Genomic DNA, 20412 nt, shown 5'->3' on the forward strand with positions numbered 1-20412 from the left:
TTTTACTATTGAATTTCTCTGTGTAATTGTTTTATGATGAATAATGCATGTTTGAAAAGATCAATCTAAGAAAATCATAAGAAACAAACAATTATTAGTTTAGAGAACTATGAAAAATTCAACACAAAGCACCAACTCAAAAAATCATTGCTAAGATTAAGTCTACAAATTTTCCAGCTTCTCCATCTCTAGTAAGACATCCATCTCCCAAACCAATATAGAAAAGGAAGGAGTTACAACCACTATGAACCCTATATGTCACACTACCTGTAGAAAATCTGTGATAGGTTAACCCAATAATGCAAAATAAATCAAAGTAGAATACTATAACCAACTTCTACTATCAATTTGCGGAAGCTTAAAGCTCGAGCTAAACAATATAACCAGAAGAAGAAGAATCATTGGCACAATACACATGAAAATAATTTGGGGAAAGTCTCAGATAAAAACCCCACACTATTGTATTATAATACATGGTGGAAATACATAGGAATTATTCAAAACCTTAGCTCTCATAGCTATCCAGCTCTCAGTACAATTCTCACAGATTCTCATAGGAAATCTTGGCTTCCCTCCAACCTTCCTCTCTGCCCTCCAAGCTCCTATTTCCTTGCGTTGTTCCTTGTGGATGATTTGCCTATTACCAACTGGAAAAACAAGCCTTCCAAACTGCGCAATTCTCAAGGAAGAATCCTTGACTACATGCATGAGTTTTCTCCATGAGAAAAGACATGCAACTGATAGTACATTGTCCTTGAACATTAATCTCAACTGGGTCTTTCTCAGAGTAGACATGCATGAGTTTCTGATGAGGGAATATTCAGTTAACTGGAGTAGCACTAGTTGAGTGCATTAATGCATCAACTGACTGTTAACTCGCTATTAGTTCCTCATACAGTTTGGAACTAATTTAACTGGAATTAACTCAATAAACTGAGTTAACTAATTACAACTCAAATATAACACAATCTTATCTCCTTAATTTAAGGGATAACTCTTGCATGACTTCACAAAGACTTCTAACTTGAATTTCTCCAACTAATTAATTTAAAATAAATTAATTAATTATTTTCAGGTAGTTGTTAAGACTAAATTCGATTTTAATTCACAATTTAATTCAAGGACAAACTAAATTGGAATATTCTTATTTCCATATTTCAACACTCCCTCTCAACAAGAAAGGGATTATATGCCACCCCGATCCTGTCTCTATGGAACTCGAATTTACACTTTGACAATGCCTTTGTCAAAATGTCAGCATCTTGCTCCTCTGTCGAAATATACTGCAGCAACATGATCCTCCTCGCTACATAGTATCCACATCCATCTGATGGACCTTCCAACCCATCTGTGCTGATAGTGCCAACGTAGATCTGATAGATGAGTACCTTGCGACAGGAGAAAAAGTCTCATCATAGTCAATCCCCTCGACCTGTGAAAAGCCACGGGCAACAAATATTTCCTTATGCTTCTCCACACTACCATTAGAAGCTTGTTTTACCTTGTAAATCCAATGGGAACTCACAATTGACTTGTTCTCCGGTCTTGGAACCATGTCCCAAACAATGTTACGAACTATGGAGTCATACTCCTCCACCATAGCATCAACCCAAATCGGCTACTACACTGCTTCCTCAAAGGAAGATGGCTCGACCTCAAAACATTCCCAAGAAAGGGCCATGTATCTAGTGTACCTCTCAGGTGACCTCCTCTGTTTACACTGAGAAGATGGTGCTCCCACATTCTCTCTTGCATCCTCCAACAATTTTTCAGCTTCTCTTTTGCACTTCCATCCATCTATGGAAGACTCTACTTGATTGGATGTCTCCACTCTTGGAACCTCTGCATGCGGCTGCTATGCATCAGTCTGAGGCTTCTCCTCCTTAGGAACCAATAGTTCCTCCACAGCTTGTAGTTGGAGCTCCCTCTCAAGGGAAACTCGCATGGCCTTCTACTCATCAAACTTGAGATCTCTGCAAACCACTGTCCTCCGACTGGTAGGCAAGTACACCCAATAGTTGTGAGGTGTATCAGTGTACCCCACAAATATCCCCAACTCTACTGTCGGCTCAAGCTTCTTCCATGCATCCTCTGTCACATGGAAATATAACGATGAGCCAAAGATCCTGAAGTGACCCATATCTGGTCTCTTACCAAAGAAAGCTTCCTCTGGTGTCTTCATCCCAAGTATGTATGCGAGCTTCTATTATGCAAATAGACCTTTGTGTTGCATGCCTCAAACCACAAGTGAAGTGGTAGGACTTGGTCATGCAGCATTGCCCATGTTGCCCCTACAATAGTTATGTTCTTCCTCTCGTCCACCCCATTCTGCTGTGGGTTATGAGGTGCCTTCAACTCTTGTTTAATTCCTTCTGCTGCACATAAGTCCTTAAACTCTTGAGAGACATATTCTCCATTGTTGTCACTTCTCAAGGCCTTGATCTTCTTCCCTGACTCTTTCTCGACGAAAGCTTTGGACTCACAAAAATTTGTGAAAGTTTGGTCCTTCTTCTGCATGAAATAAATCCAACATTTACGAGAATAGTCATCAATGAAAATCACATAACACCTTTTCTTCGCTGTGGATGCTGTCGAGAATGGTCCACACAAATTAGTATGAACGTGCTCTAATATAGCCTCTGCTCGACTGTCTCAATCATGAAAGGAACACTTGGTGTACTTTCCCAGGGTACAACCTTTGCATGTGTCAACTTGCACAAATTTACCTTTGGGAAGTCTTGTAGATATCTGTTGCATTATCTTCAAAGCCCCATGATGCAAATGGCCCAACTGCCTATGCCACAACTCGCCAATGTCTTGCCTTTGCACTAATTTTGCTTTTGTACTCAATGTTGCACAATCATCTACCTCTAGTTTATAGAGATTCTTCACTCGAATCTCTATCCTCTTGGTCTGACCTGTGGCTATGTGTCTTAGGAACACCTTTCCTTTACTGAAGACAACATCGTAGCCTTTGTCCTCCAACATCGCGGCCGATACCAAGTTCTTCTTCAGTTCAGGCACATACATCACTTTAGTCAAGTTGAGAGGAGCTCCATGCTCCCTCTGAAAAGCAACCATGCTCACTGCTGAAACACTATACCTTCCATCGTCACCCATCTCTATGCGCATCTTGAGGTCTTTCTCCTCCAAGGCACTGAATAAATTTTTATCACCGGTCATGTGGAATGAGGCTCCACTATCAAGATACCAGACACAACCCATCATCGATGACACCATGCATGTGATGAGGGTAAAGTCCATTTCGAACTGAGAGGCTAATGCCTCACCTTCCGATCCTTCCGAGGATCCCTTCTTGGACTTCTTTGATGGGAAATTAGTCGCATAATGTCCCATCTTGTGACAATTAAAGCATCTTACTTTAGACATGTCACCCTTCTTCCCTCCATGAGAAGAATTCGATTTGAAATGGGAAGCCTTCCCCTTCCCTTTCCTTGCCTTACTTGCTAAGGCCATATTTTCTTCATCATCATTCTTGGATGAAGAACCATCTCGTGTGCTCCTCCTGCATAAGATCCGACCATAGTCGTTCCCAATCCGGCAGTTTCTCCCTTCCATTCACAGAGTCCTGGTAGCTATTCCACCTCTTTGGAAGGCCATGGAGAGCAAGGCTCACCATATCATCATTAGTAGTAGTTATTCCCACACTTCCAAGCTCATCTTTGCAGGTGGTGAGCTTGTTCCGATATGTGGAAATAGTATCGCCCTTCTCCATCTTGATTCTTCGAAGCTTATCCTTGAGCGCCAATTTCCTCTGGTTGCTACTGTTCTGGTGTAGAGCTGTAACTAGGGTCTCTCACACCGCTAATTATTCCACATTAATAAGTCAATCCAGGAACGTTTTGTTATTGCAAGAAGTAGCTCAATCCGAGGCTATTTGTCCAAGTAATGCTTAGTAGTACAGTGTTCGGAAGATTCAAAGGAAAACAGATGCTAAGCTGTAACTAAACTAATCACACAAAACAGCTGATCAGTCAAGGGTACGGAAGCAATATCCCATCCCTTTAGAAACTGATTAAAGAAGGGAAATTTAGAGCATGGACTTATAGGTCTGGGAGCTAAGCAGCGTCTTGCTGAGGCTCACTACAGCCTTAGGCCTTCTCTCACACCAAAGCAACAAAGGCAGGTAAATAAATCAGCGGAAAGTAAAATGGAACAGCAAAATAGAAATGGGACAGCAATAAATGGAACAGCAGTAAAATGGAACAGCAATAATCAAATGGAACAGCAACCCTTAATGATTTACGAAACAACAACCATCACCTGTATGTACATGTTCTACATTAATATAGCAATCTGAGAGTATTGAATGATACAACTATGTTTCTAAACAGAATGACGCTACTCTCAAATCCCACGAATATTGTTTAACATAAATCCAATGACAGTAACATTCATACCAGTACTCTGTTACAGAAATGGCTGAATAAAGATACAATTCAACCCTGTGTAAATCCAATTATACAGTGCAGAGTCTTTACATAGAGAAATCATTCATTCATTAAACATAACAGAGCATAGCGTATCATATAAAGAATTCATCAGACTGCTAAGTAATAAAGATAAACAAACCACACACAAATCACCGTATAATGATACAAAAGCAAGTGTCGTTCGGAGCCGGGCCCTTAGCTGCCAATGGTACACTGCCTTAGATTACTCCAGACGCAGAGACGGAATAAACACCAAGTCTTTTATATTAATCGCATCCACAAAAGTATAACAAAATCAAGTCTCAGTGAGACTCAATGATTAAAGTTTGTTCTGGAACTGTAAAATTACAAAAACAATCGTCCTCTTGCTTAATGATGCTGTGCCATTATATAAAAGAAACGACGGAGATATTTTAGATAATCAGAGATAAGTAAAGCAGCGATCGATCTTGAGGGATTCGCTAATCGTTCAATCTTTCTTGCGTTCACCGAGCCGGTATCCCGCATTCTTTTCCTGGACTATTCAATTCTAATTTTGCTTGATCATGTCCGCATCCGGTTCTCTACTGGAGGAACAACAGTTATTTTTCCTCTGCTTCTCGCTTTTGGGCGGGAACTCCTTGCTCACATGTCTTCCTGCATATAAAACGTCAATTATTAGCACTTGAGCTTCCTTTGTCTATTTTTGCACATTTTATCAAAATCCTTTATCTTCTTCGAATTCCTCATGCAGAAAAGGTTACAATTACTATTGAAAAACCACTAGATTGCTAGTCAAAAGCATACCTTCCAGGTGCTCCACACACCCCCCTGCTTACCCTGTTTCATGGCCTCATGAAAACATTGTAGTTGACATGCAAGGCGGTGAGAGAATAGGCTGGAGAAGGGATCTCGTGAGGAGGCCGACAACCGTGATGAGCAACTAGATTATCAAAGAACTGATCTATTTGATCTGCAGGCATCTCATACAAGGCCTGATATCCGGGTGCAGGGTGCCAAATAATTGGACTGCGAAATCAATACCCTAACCAAGATGGCCCTGCTTGCAGAATCCATTCCCCATAAAGGTTCAATCGGCTGGCAGCCAGCTCAAAATTCTCATATTTGAATGGTTCCCTGAGCTGGATGCTTGGACTAGAGGTCCGGTATCGAAATTTTGCAGCATCGAGGGCAAGATCTTTAATAGTCAGGAAATATTCCAGACCATTTCGGATCAAGTCTTCGTGCATGGGTCCTATTATCTCAATGACACCTGGGATCCTCATAAGACTCCTATGCTCTCTCCATAGCGTCACTGGGTCTCTAGGTTCAGCTCGTATCCACAAGTCTAGGTTATTTTCTTGTCTCTGAAAGGTGTTATAAGCTCTGAGCCATTTCATCTTATTAACTCCAAATGAGATGAAGGCTTGGAATTGTATATCGCCAACAAAAGGGCTAGGATTTAAATCAGTTTCCTGGTCTAGCACAAGGTTGTGCAAGTAAAACTCGCACAATAACCTTTGAACCTTAACCCCATAATGCTTGCAACAGTCTATAAAATCATTAACAGTGTTGATGTGGATAGGTGCTCCTGCCCTAACGGCTTTTATTTTCAATCTCAAATATCTTTCAAGCAAAAATAAAGCATAATTTTTAGCAGGGTCCCTACAAGTCAAAACGTCATTATATAAGGAACACACAGTGTCCATCTACTTAACAACACTATCTAATCGATGAGTTACCTTAGCAACCTTTTCTTGTTCCTTCTGCCACCCCTCAAAGGCTTGGCTTTCGGATTGACTAATGCTCCGAAGTTGCTGTTGTAATTCTTCATATTTCTCCCGGGGGATTCCTTGCTCTCTTAGTTGCTCAGCTTCTTGTTGGGCTTGCTTCATCATCCTGTGCAAGTTTCTCGTTTTTGGATCCTTGTTCCATTGAGCCGTAGAGGCCGGGAATTTTGCCTGCAACTTTTTATTGCGCTGTTTAGAGTTCAGAACCCGAATAACCCCTGAGGGTGGTGCCTCTGTTTGGGTCTCCTTATTCTCTTTCTCCTTCTTGACACGAATGAAAGGCTGTTGAGGTCCCCCTGCCATTGGAACATCTTGCTGCTCTTCTCCCTTAATTGGAATGTCAGTTTGTTCTCAAGGGTCAGATGGAACAGCAGTCTGTTCCTCTATGTTATTTGGAACAACACCCTGTTCCTCATTAACATTTGGAACAGCAGAGTGTTCCTCGGCAGTAGGTCTCCTGATGGGGTTTCGACCAACAAAACGGGTTCTTGTCCTCGGGGTTTTTGCTGTAGTGGCCCTCCTCCTTTTCCTTGAGGTCCTTTGTATTCTCAAATCGGCTTTCAGAATTCGAATTTGCTGTCGGAGCCTGGCTATAGTGCCCAACAACCTCTGCTGTTTCTTTCTTAATTTCTTAATCTCCTTTGCCTCGGCAGAGGGTTTGACCCTTAAGCCCGCTCCTTCTTCATCTGGGATATCTTCCAGCGTCCTGGGGACAAACTGTCCCTGATTGTTGTCTTCAATTTCATTATCATAACCAGGCGGTTTTTCTTCTCCTGCCTTTTCTGCATGTGCTTCCTCGGGTAGTTCTTCCTCTGCGGGACTGTCAGGGACGCCTGTTGTGCTGGAGGGCTGGCCATATTCCCCCATATTGGCCAGAACTGCTGCCAATTCCTCCTCACCTACAGGGTCCTGCAACGAGCTACCTCCTGGCTGTGCTATTTCTTCTTCTTGATTTCCCTGTTCGGTAACCCTTTCTTCCTTAGAGTGCTCATTTTCTTGATTGCTCTGTTTGATAACCATTTCTTCCCCTTACAGCTGGCCAGTCCCGGGCCCTGATTGCTCCATATTTCCTTCGGAAGGTCCTCCTTCTGGTTCTGGATGTTCGTCCGCAATTTCAATTGGCTGGGCTGTTGTTTCCTGAATTCTTTCCAACCTTCCTCGTTGTTATAGACATTTTTGTGCCTCGCAGCATGGAGCATGAAATGTCGATAATTACAGGGATCCAAAGTCCCTAAACATGTTGTTCTTACCCCTAGAAGAACAAGGTCAGCAAACCACAGCACTTCCTATCAATTCTCCACCTAAAAACACTCAAAAACAGGCAATTTTAAGTTCATGTCAACTGCTCCACTGAGCATCTGCGCTAAATGTCAACTGTCCCACTCTGTACCTGTGCTGAATGTCAAAAGAGCTGAAGGCTACCTGCGCTGGGCGAGATTGGCCAAGTGGCACAGCCATTCTGCAAGGTGTCAGATGCCCAGGAAGCTTCCAGAAGACACTTGGATCAGCAAATTTTCCCTATGATGAGTAAGAGGTACTTGATCTCCATGTGGAAGCAAGGATCTCCAAGTGGATTCAAGAACTGAAGTTTAACTGAAGAGAGAGAGGACACAAGGCAGCTTCATGTCAGTCTCAAGCTGACTCATCCTTTCTCCATTTATCCTATATATAGAGCTCTCTCATGAGGTCTAAGGAGGCTGGAATTTTGTGCAAAGTAAGGAAGTGCTGTTGGTTTGAGTTTAGAGCTATTGGGTGATTGCTTTGAAGGAGGTGAAGAGGAGATTTCTTGCTACTGGGAGGTGTTGCTGGATTGGGCCTCTATGGTTGTAACCCTCTCAGAACTTTACTTCTTCCATTAATAAAGCATTTGAGGTTCTTCTATATACATGTGTTGCAATGATGTATTGTTGTATTTGTATATTTGATCTATTCTAATCCATGAATCAGTTATGAATGCATGCTTCTTGTAGTTTCCCTCTTTTGCCTTTTGCAGGATCTTTGTGTAGCTGGGCTCGTGAAAGAGCAAGGAGCTGGGAGAAAGCGGCAAGGAGAAAAGACTGGATCAACACTAGCGAAAGACATCGGTTGGTGGATCTCTTTCTCCTCTCTGTACTTTCATAAAGAAGAAATATCAAATAGCTTTGCTTTCTGTTGTTGCTGAGGTACTATCACCCTTAGAGTAGGGATAGGGTCATTCCGAGTCGGATACTTTTCCCCACAACAAATTGGCGACTCCGCTGGGGAACGTATCTTGTTGGTTAGTTGTGTTTCTTGCTATTCATTTCATAAACAAAGGGAGTACCGAATCGAACTGCACTTGAATCTTTCAATTGCAAAGTAGAGGGCAGCTACTCTAGCTCAGTTTCTGGGCAAGTTTATGATTTGAAGAGCTGATCCACAAGGAATCTTGAGCTCTTAGTGATAGCTTTTCATCCTCCTAATCATCCCTTAGTGTGTACTTGACTGATAGCTTCTGATTTGAGCAAAAACTGTGAATTTTTGAGCATTTTATGACCCGGAAACTGTAGAAAACGCAACTCTCGTTCTTCAGTGCAGGCTGTCCAAAGGCAGTCTGCATTTCAGCGCAGGTAGCCCCTTCGGGAACTACGCTGAAGGTCAATCTGACAGACCAGAGCCTGCGCTGAACCAGTTAGGCAGTGTCCTACTGAGGTTTCCCACTGTGTCTTTGCCCTGTTTTCACTGTTGTTTTGCTGCCTGTTGCTTGTCATTGTACCTTGCTGAAACCAACTGTCCTTGCCACTATTCCGCCTCAGTTGTATGATGAAACTGTGATTGTTCTTTGTGTATTTCTTGTTTCATTTACAGTTTCCCATAGTGAAAAGCGAACTAGTCTTGCTGTGACCTCTTAGATCCAGAACTGTTATAAGTGTCGTAGTGATCTTAAGAGTTAGTTTGATTGCTGTTCATAGCTGATTGAGTTTGTTTGCTTTCGCCATATGGTTTGAATTTATACATTTCTAGTGTCGAAACAAGTCAATCTTAAGGTGTCTTTCGATTTTGGACAAGCTTGTTTGTTTTCACTTGAAATTAGATTCAAAGTTATACAACAACTTTCTTTTTGTAATACATCAACATTAAGAAAGAGAAAAGAAATACCTGCATTGTGCATGTGCATTATTGACAGCTTGCATGTTGATTTAGGAAAAAGTGCATTAGTGTGTGTTCTATGATCTGTGTGAAAAGTTGATGTCTTTCTTTTCCCTCAGTAGTTAAGATTTTCAAAGTTGAAAGATTGAAAAGCTTGCTTCTCATCTTAGATTGCATCTAGGAAGTTGTATATACATCTCGTGGTGATCCTTAAAGGCAAACTGCTAAGCAAGATCAACATTAAAATGAATTGAATTTACATAACAACGCATTGAAACATAACGCAAACACATAGAGGTCTAAGCTAGAGACGTGTTCCGGCGTCGTTAAACGTGATATCTTAGCGTTGAGTGGTTGGGTGATTCCTCCACGGTGAAGCGATAAGTATCAATACGAACTTGTGCTCCCGCGTACCGTCGCGTATATTGGGAGACCCCTATAGGAACAAAGCCTTTATCCTTAGGAAGCCGTGTCGGCCGCCCTACTGATCGCGATACAGTGAACACAGCATTCACGAAGATCGACCACCCGTACCGTAAAACTTATTCTGTGGTTTTGCGAAAGGTTTGGCACACCCTCTGCCTAGATCTCCAGAGCAGTTTCTTTTGGCCTTTTTCGAACTCTATAACTGAAAAAGTCCAACCGAGCATTTGTCACTTCGGGCTCGTTAAAACATCGAAGGAGACTAGAGTCATCTTTAGCTTTTTCTCGACTCTTAAAAACTGAAAAAGCAAGTTGTGTCTAAAAAGCGTCGTTATAAAATTCATTTTAAACGGAACATAATCACCTCTTATTCCCGCGTTGATCTGTAGGTTGAGAACATGGAACGCCCCAACCAAGGAAGTCCACAAGATGGAAGTCCTAGTCCTTTCTCCTCTTGGGGAGAAGTTGGTGTGCCCCATATGGCCACATTGTCGCTTCCAGGGCTGACAATTGGCCTGCCAGTTTGGCTTTTCTCAACCAATGTAGTTCAGGCCACCACGGTTCCTGATCAATCGAGTCAACAGTTAGATCAGTCTAGAGCTGCCCACCAGCCTTCCACTTCCAATAACTCTTCCTCCAATCCTTCATCTTCGCAAGGTAGAGCCGGCAAAAGCCAGCCTCCCAAGGAGAAGAAGGAGAAGAAGAAGAGAGAGAAGAAGAAGAAGGAGCCTAAGGCGACTGGGGGCAAGCAAAAGACATCTGACAAAAATCCACACACAGCACAGACCGGGCCTAAATCGCCATGTGTCATATGTAGAGGAGACCATTTCCATAGAGATTGTCCCTGTATTCCCCGGATACTAAGGGACTGGTCCCCTCGTCTGCACAATTCGGGAGCATCAACCTCTGACAGTCAGGTCGAATGCTTACCGTCAACCAGCGAAAGTGAAGGATCAAGACAAAAGGGAGGAGTAAGATCCCCCTGTAGATTGTGTGAAGGCGGTCACGCCATCCACCGTTGTCCCTTCTTAGACGAAGCGAAGAGAGTTTTGGAAGATCGTCCGGTTTCACCGGTAAGACTTCCTCCTGGATACAAAAAAGTCGTGCCGAGTCCTTCGTTGGTTGAAAATACAGCTGGCCGGCTCAAGTGGTCGGCTGAAGCGTCAGTCACTAAAAATGAACCTACTGAATCTAGACCGGACGAAAGTCCAAAGGTCGATACGGCAGTTGACCCGGTTCTACCTTCAGAAGTTTCATCTTCAAATGACACCGTCACCGAAGAGTCATCTTCAAGTGACACCCTCACTGAAGAGAATAAGGATGACACCATCCAGATTCTTTTCATCAGCACCGACTCTGATGAGCGTCAGGGCAATGCGCCCATTCCTTTATCGCAGGAAGGAACATCATCAGGGTCATATCCGGCCGTATATTCGGTCCCACCACCAAGCAACCTAGTTGTATCCTTTGATTGGAATCAACTAGGCAGACCCTGGTTACCAGCTAGTATACCATTCAGAATCATTGTCCAGATCTATAGAATGATTATGGCTGGTACTATCATTGATGAAGGGGCATCTGTTAGTATCCTTTCCTCTGTTGCTTGGAAAGCACTGGGTTCCCCAGCGCTTTTACCTGAGTTAAGAAATCTCTCAGGTTTTGATAAAGGAACCAGTCGACCATTAGGGATCCTCCCCAATGTGCCTGTTACATTGAAAGGGGAGACCGTTCAAATGAACGTGATGGTCGTCTAAGGACCCTTGGGTTATAACCTACTCCTTGGATGCGACTATATTTATTGCATGGGAGCGATAGCCTCCTCACTCTTTAGAGTAATGTGTTCCACACGAAGGGAAGGTGGTCAAGCTCGTAGACCAACTTTCATTTCCAGGATCACGCATCGCAAATAGTCAAATACCAACCCTGAATGGTCTATTCACTCAAGAAATGTCTCCACCCCCAGTCCTCCTTCCCGATGAGTGCGAGTGATTCGGAAAGATGGACTGGAACCCAGGGGGCATGCATCCTGGTCTGCTTCGGGCAGAAGAAACCCTGGGTATAAGGTAGAATTTCCGCGGAAGAATATGACTAGTCCGTACCCCGTCCGTGGATGGAAGAGGGGTTGTTCTGGAACAAGATTCTTTTGTCAAAGTTAAGTGTTTGACGATTTTTAGTCATTCACCTTTGTCTAAATAGGTAGGCAATACCAAAGAAGGCCATTCCCTTATTGCAACAAATTGTAACCATCTTTGGGTAAAAGGCAAGCCTCACCCATTAAAACAAATGTTTTAAAGGATAAGTAGGGGCAGCCTCCAAAGAAAGAGATTCCTTTGTTGCGACAGAGGGTAACCATCTTTGAGTAACCTAATGATAGACATCGCCGAAGAAAGAGATTGATTTGCGGCAGCAAATAGAACCGTCTTTGGGTAATAAGAAAGAGGTAAGCCTCTCTCGAATAAAACAAATGTTTTGGCGGAGGGTAAGTAGAGGTAACCTTGAAATTCTATCCTATACCTGGGGGCATGCAAACCTTTTGGAGTGCAAGCTAGGGTCGGTTATTTATCCGGTTTTAGGATTAGCCGTTCCCGAACTTGCATAAAGGAAGAATGAGTTGGAGCATAGCTTTGGTAAGGCGCAAGCTCTATAAAAAATGGAATCTTACAGGAGACATTCTTATTTTATGACTGGTATATCGAGCAGTTTTAGCACATAGTTCATGCTCGTTAAAAAAAAATAAACGCAAGATCCGAGCAATTTTAACGCGGTCTTCATGCTCGTTAAAAAATAAATAAAAGCAGTGAGCAATGTTCCCTCCAGAGTTTAAGCTCATTTTTATCTAAAAAAAGAACCTATCCCGGTAAATAACCTCTGTGATCGTAATTTTATTAGCCTTAAAAGCCTTGGTCGTGTTTTCATCCATCACCTCCACCGTCATTTGGCCGATCGTTCACCCCCATATGATTGTTTACCTATTTTGAGGAACAGCTGCGAAGAGTGATTTCACCTAGCCATCCTTGTGACACTGCCGTGATTGGAAAATTCCAACTTGTACCTGGAATCAGTTGCTATCCCTGTTTATGACTCATTCCTCAAAAGACGAGTCCTCTTTGAGCTCTTTTCTGACTCGTAAAATATGAAAAGTTTGCCGAGTTTTGGCCTTCCAGCTCGTTAAAGGGACCGGAAGAGCTATCCCTCATTTAGACTTTAATCTTTTTGGACCTGAGGGATTATTGCACAAAAAGATCGAGCGCTTGTTTTGTTCGGCTCGTTAAAAGTACCGAACATCCATCCCTTCTCTATTGTTTTATACTTTTTCGGACTTAAGGGATTAGATGACGAAAAAGGAATTTTGGAGTTAACTTTCTGTACCTTTTCAGACTCTCTAAAAATGAAAAGGACCGAGTTTTCCTTGTCGTTAGACTCGTTAAAATGATTAAATAGCGACAAACTTGTCTTTTGACGAGAACGAGTTTCCCTATCGCTAAGCTCGTTAAAACATAGCGATAGGCTTGCCCGAAGGGAAGGTTATAGAACAAGCATATGTTATCCTCCTCAAGCTTGACAAAAATAAAGAGGTACTGGTCAGAAATGACTGGGGAAAAATTGGGAGAACCTCAAAGCTTTAATGGTAGCAAGTCGCTCTTGAACATGACACTTTTCTTCCATACCATCGGGTTGGGTTGTCTCATTCACCAGTCTCATCACCATGGTCCTCGCCAAACCATCCACATTTGGGGTAATGCTACCGATCCATCGCATCAGTGTCGTTATATGTTCAAGAGTGGTCATTCAGAAAGTGTCAACCGTGTCCCATCCACTACCATACATTATCCTTCATCCGTTCATGATCGCCACCCTGAATCATATGTCACAGTTTGTTTTCACCTCCACTAAAATCATTAGCTCCGTTTCGTGTCATTGATGTGGGATTCATTAAGGCCCTCCTTTGACAGGTCGCTTCTTGTCGACTTCAGCTCATTATCCAAGAAGTTGATCTAGGAACAACCCCTTCAGTACTTTGAAGCTTGCATGCCTCAATGGCAAGTTTCTCACTTCCGGCAACAGGTATACATCAATGACCTTCGACCAGAAGATTTTGCGTGGCGTTCGATGCCAAGTCCTTTATTCACGCCACTTGGATTGTACTACAGTACCTTGAGGGTCATTATCATTATCGGTGATTCCTCTCGCGCTTGTTAATGGTTTTTATCATTGACCGGTAATCAAGCGATGTCTTTCCATGTTCGACTTCAGCGCAATTCTCACATGGATCGACTTGTACTTAGAGTGAAGATCGAACGAGTTTGAAGACCCCGGATCTAGTTTCATCCATCCGGGCTGCGATATATATTCAGGAAATATAAAAGCATTTGTCATGTACATCATTGCAGCAGATGATCATCCTATTTAAAGGATGATAATTTCAGCAGAGAATTATCAGTCTACCATCAGACGATCGTCTGTTCTATGTACCAAAATGTATTTATAAAGCTGAGCATGGGAATGCCCGCCTCAGCTAGATCATGAAAACAGAATGAAAAATAATGTATTACAGGACACCTCTCAGCACTTGAATGAACTTCGGATCCTCTGGATAAAGCATTTCACCCGATAAACGACCTCATACTTTAGGGGGCAACTGTTATAGACATTTTTGTGCCTCGCAGTATGGAGCATGAAATGTCAATAATTACAGGGATCCAAAGTCCCTAAACATGTTGTTCTTACCCCTAGAAGAACAAGGTCAGCAAACCACAACACTTCCTATCAGTTCTCCACCTGAAAACACTCAAAAACAGGCAATTTTAAGTTCATGTCAACTGCTCCACTGAGCATCTGCGCTGAATGTCAACTGTCCCACTCTGTACCTGCGCTGAATGTCAAAAGAGCTGAAGGCTACCTGCACTGGGCGAGATTGGCCAAGTGGCACAGCCATTCTGCAAGGTGTCAGATGCCCAGGAAGCTTCCAGAAGACACTTGGATCAGCAAATTCGCCCTATGATGAGTAAGAGGTACTTGATCTCCATGTGGAAGCAAGGATCTCCAAGTGGACTCAAGAACTGAAGTTTAACTGAAGAGAGAGAGGACACAAGGCAGCTTCATGTCAGTCTCAAGCTGACTCATCCTTTCTCCATTTATCCTATATATAGAGCTCTCTCATGAGGTCTAAAGAGGCTGGAATTTTGTGCAAAGTAAGGAAGTGTTGTTGGTTTGAGTTTAGAGCTATTGGGTGATTGCTTTGAAGGAGGTGAAGAGGAGATTTCTTGCTGCTGGGAGGTGTTGCTGGATTGGGCCTCTATGGTTGTAACCCTCTCAGAACTTTACTTCTTCCATTAATAAAGCATTTGAGGTTCTTCTATATACATGTGTTGCAATGATGTATTGTTGTATTTGTATATTTGATCTATTCTAATCCATGAATCAGTTATGAATGCATGCTTCTTGTAGTTTCCCTCTTTTGCCTTTTGCAGGATCTTTGTGTAGCTGGGCCCGTGAAAGAGCAAGGAGCTGGGAGCAAGCGGCAAGGAGAGAAGACTGGATCAACACTAGCGAAAGACATCGGTTGGTGGATCTCTTTCTCCTCTCTGTACTTTCATAAAGAAGAAATATCAAATAGCTTTGCTTTCTGTTGTTGCTGAGGTACTATCACCCTTAGAGTAGGGATAGGGTCATTCCGAGTCGGATACTTTTCCCCACAACACTCGTATCCGAGCCAGCCGAGCTGACTTCCTTGGTCTCTCAGGTAGGTCGGGTGTGCCAGCAGGTTCTCTGGGTTCCTCTGGTCGTTCTGGCGTATCAGAAGGTTGTTTCCTTTTTGAAGCGGCATGTCTTTCTGCTGCTGACTTCTTGCGTTTCTCTAATCATTTCGGCGTACTAGAGGAATGTTCAGGTTTTGGGGGTGGTGCAGCCGATCCTCCTTCGACTATTGCGACCAGTTCCTCCCAAGTGTTTTGCTGTTGAGTGAGACTGTGGCTCACTATCAACCGAATCAGCCCATGGTGGCTAACGACTGCATCTATGTGCTGGGCCTTTTTCAGGCTTTGGGCCGCGTCATGTAGTAGCGAATTTAAAAGTGCAGGGAGATTTACAGAACATTTTCCTTTTAAAACAGCTAAAAGTTTCAGGTGACGAGGTCTTACCACGTCTTTTCTCCCTTCGCAGGTGATATAACTTTGTACTGTCTTCGCTAGCTCGGTCCAGGGTTCCCCTAATGTTGCCGACATAACTCCTTTCCCTTTGACTGTCAAGCTTTGGCCTTCGTCCTGGAAAATTTCCATAGCTTTTTGTAATCTTTCCTTCTTCGGCGTCCATATGGGTCCAGCAGCTGGTAATCCTGAAACTTCTGCGATGATATCCTCTGTAACCGCTATCCGCTTTCCTCCTACTATGGAGTAATTTTCCTGCAAATTCTGCAGGAATTCCAATGCCACGGCTTAATTTGATTCTTGCAGGCGGCTGAAGTAATTCAACCATCCTACGTTTTCCAGGATTTTGCGAGCAGCAGCAGAAACTGTCAGCTTGTGAGGTTCGCTTCGGACCGTCTTTCCGCCCGTGATTCTTCTCAGAAATGGAACAGCAAATGCTTGCGGTGTTTGCGACGCAGAGAGGATGATCACCAAGCATGCAACTAAATAAAAAAAATATCGTGGATGGCAATTTCCGTAGAATGGAAGCATCATACCGTTAAACCATGTCATTCCTTCATACATTGTCTTGTCCGAATGGTGTGCAGCCACGTAATCATGGAGTAATGGGATTACCTTCCCCCCCGCGATCTGATAGGCTGTCCCCAGCCGTCAAAGAGAGGAGCAGCAGCCAGTCGGAGGTCCAATCATAAAGTACAGCATATGAAATTATGCCATTTTTTAGAAAAACAACGAAATGCCGAAACCGAGGCAAAAAGGTAGATCGTGTTTTATATAAGAGCCTGCGTGATATAATGAGGAGCTAGGGGATGGGACGTCTGTCAAGCGTACGAAGTCTTCAGTGGTCACCGTCAGTTCTGTTGCCATGATTGGTGGTAATAAATATTCATGCGATATATACATTGGGTGTGACATATGATCTTTGCAAAGGATAAGAGACAGAAAAAATTAATATCATACATGTTGGTGTAATGATTACGACTTCTATGCCATTAACAGAGCTCTGCTGCCAATAGGTGTTCATAACCTTGGCAGAGTTGTTTATTTCACCCTCCGGAACCATGATCCTTTGTGTATATTCTGAAGAGTGCTTTGTCAAAATGCAGGCCATTATGCTGGCTTGGTGACCAGATGGCCATAATGCCATTCACAAGGTAGGCGCGAAACGTGGTCAGGCCGGCTCGCGATGAGACCCCCTGTTCCAAGGTTTACTTGTTAATTTACCTTCGGACCATATCCCTGGTGTGGTGGCCGTTATGGGAATGCCACTTCGCTTCCATCCTTATGATCATGGTAGGTCGGCTCTTAATGAGACCCCCTATCCTGCATTTGACAATTTTCATATTTTGTTTTTGTTTTCTTTTGCAGAGCACCTTCTCTTATTTATTTTCACATAAGGGTGGTCTCGCACTCCTTAAGAGCGAGGAATGGAGGAAGAAGTCTTACGATCCCAACAGATAGATATAAATCGTTCATTCTTACTCCTAAGTAATGATCAAGAAAGATTTTTAGGGGAATCGTCATGATAAAGATCACCAACCAGGGTACCGGTAAATGACAATGACAGCGAAGATGAAAAGTTCATGTCCCTCCTCTTGTCCTCTTATACATACTGGCTTCATAATGATAGCGATTTATGATGTGCTGATTTCGGTATATCATGGTTTATGTTCACCACATAAGTTCATTGCTGTATCTACAAGATTGAGGAGAACATGGGGGCAGAGCATCCTCCATAAGGGCAAAAACATGTCGATGGCATTCCTGAGAGAAGAATTCATTCGTAGGATACCATTTCTTTGAGAGGAACAACGGAAAATCGCAAATGTTGTTCCTTTTGAGAAAGGAACAGCAAAGACACTCAAATGTTGTTTCTTTTGAAAAGGAACAGCAGACACACTCAAGTGCTGTTCCTTTTCGCAAAGGAACAGCAAAAACACACAAGTGTTGTTCCTTTTCGCAAAGGAACAGCAGAAACACACAAGTGCTGTTCCTTTTCAGAAAGGAACAGCAGGAACACATAAGTGCTGTTCCTTTTCAAAAGGAACAGCAGAAATCACACAAGTGTTGTTCCTTTTCGCAAAGGAACAACAAAAAGCACAGGTGTTGTTCCTTTTCGCAAAGGAACAGCAAAAAGCACAGGTGTTGTTCCTTTTCGCAAAGGAACAGCAGAAACTCGCAAAGGCTGTTCCTTTTGAAAAGGAACAGCAAAAACACACAAGTGTTGTTCCTTTTCGCAAAGGAACAGCAGAAACACACAAGTGCTATTCCTTTTCGCAAAGGAACAGCAAAATCTCACAAGTGTTGTTCCTTTTCGCAAAGGAACAGCAAAAACACACAAGTGTTGTTCCTTTTCGCAAAGGAACAGCAGAAACACACAAGTGTTGTTCCTTTTCGCAAAGGAACAGCAAAATCTCACAAGTGCTGTTCCTTTTCGCAAAGGAACAGCAAAAACACACAAGTGCTGCTCCTTTTGCAGAGGAACAACAAAAACACTTGGAATACAAAAAAAATCAAGGAAACATATATACAAGATGTTATGTACAAATTATAAAAATGAATTTCTTAAATTATAGGTGAGGAAGATTTCGCTTCCTCTCCTAAGATTTCCATATCAGTATCTTGTCGCAGCTGCTGACAGAAGGATTCCCGAGTGAGTGGCTTTCGATAAAGGCGAACTCGGTGGCCATTTACTTTGAATGCATATCCAGAACCATCAATTGTGATCAGGGTAAGGGTCCCATTGTCATGTACCTTCTGGATTTCGTATGGTCCTAACCATCGAGTTTGGAGTTTCCCCGGGAAGTCCTGAAACCAAGAGTCGTATAACAGAGCCCAGTCTCCTTCATGAAAGACTTTATTATTGATCAGCGCGTCATGCCATTTAGCTCGCTGTTGTTGAATTAATGTTGTATTTTGTAATGCAGAGAGCCTGATTTCGTCCAATTCATTAATCTGCTGTAATCGATTGATTTGTGCCTCACTCAGATCTAGGCCGACTTCCTGTGCCGTTCGTAGCGTTCGAATTTCGAATTCGATGGGGAAAATTAGCTGCTTTCCAAACACTAATTGATAAGGTGAATAGCCTGTAGTACTTCTCCATGTGGTTCTGTAGGCCCACAGTGCCTCAGGTAGTCGAGTGGCCCAATCTCGCCTATGCGATGCAATGGTCTTTGTTAAAATTGATTCTATTACCTTATTACTACTTTCTACTTGCCCATTTTCCTGCGGATGGTATGGGGTAGTGATCTTATGATGGACATGATAATTGTTAAGTGTTGAAGCTAATTTATTTCCAACAAATTGTGGTCCACCGTCGGTGATTAGTTCTCTCAGAAGTCCATAACGTACAAACAAATGGAACAAGAATTGTATCACAGAGTCTTCTGTAGCCTTAGGTAATGATTCGGCCTCGACCCATTTAGTAACATAGTCTGTCGCCACCAGAATGTATGTCCACTGATTTGATGATGGATTAATGGGCCCAATGAAGTCGAGAGCCCATCGTTCAAATGGCTCAATGACCAATTGTGGTCTCAGAGGCATTTCATCGGCTTGGCTAGGTTTTCCTGCTCGCTGGCAGCTGTCACAGGCTTGTGCAAATTTTTTCGCATCCTTGAAAATTGTAGGCCAATAGTATCGCGTCTGCAATACTTTATGTGCTGTTCTTTTTTCAGCGAAATGTCCCCCGCATGGCCCGTCATGGCAAGCTTTTAGAATGTCAAAGATTTCATCTTCTCGAATACACCTTCTGATTTGCATGTCTGCCCCTATATGGAACAAATGGCCTCCAATCCACGAAAACCGAGTGCTCTTCTGAACAATCTGCTTGCGTTCCTGAGGGGTTAAGTGTTTTGGTAGCCTATCGACTGCAAGGTAATTGGCGACATCAGCATACCAGGGTGTTCGAACAGCAACAGCAAACAGGTGCTCGTCAGGAAATTGATCTTCCACTGTCGTTGTTTCAATTGCTTTCGGTATTCGTGAGAGGAAATCAGCTACAGGGTTCTCCTTGCCAGGTCGATCCTTGATTGTGATGTCGAACTCCTGCAATAAGATCAACCATCTCGTTATTCTAGCTTTCGTAACAGGTTTATTTGCCAAATATTTGATAGCAGAATGATCTGTATATAACACAACGGGATAGCCTGTGATATAATGTCTAAATTTGTTAACAGCATGTATTACAGCCAGGAATTCCTTTTCAGTAACAGTATAATTGAGTTCGGCAGAGGATAAATTTTTGCTGATATAGTAGATAGCGTATGGTCTCTTATCCTCTTCTTGCCCTAGGACTGCACCAATTGCTGTGTCTGAGGCATCAGATGAGATTTGAAATGGCAAATTCCAGTTGGGTCCTCGAAGGACTGGGGCTGTTGATAGAAGCTTCTTCAATTCCTTAAAAGCCTGGTCGCATTTTTCTGTCCACAAGAAATCAACATTGCCAGTTAAAGCATATAGAGGTGCAGCAATACGTGAGTAATGTTCTATAAATCGTCTGTAATACCCAGA

Source organism: Pinus tabuliformis, chromosome 5_2, assembly GCF_031772625.1.
Source record: "Pinus tabuliformis cultivar Carrire ecotype Pingquan chromosome 5_2, CPIR1, whole genome shotgun sequence".
Classification (NCBI taxonomy): Eukaryota; Viridiplantae; Streptophyta; class Pinopsida; order Pinales; family Pinaceae; genus Pinus; species Pinus tabuliformis.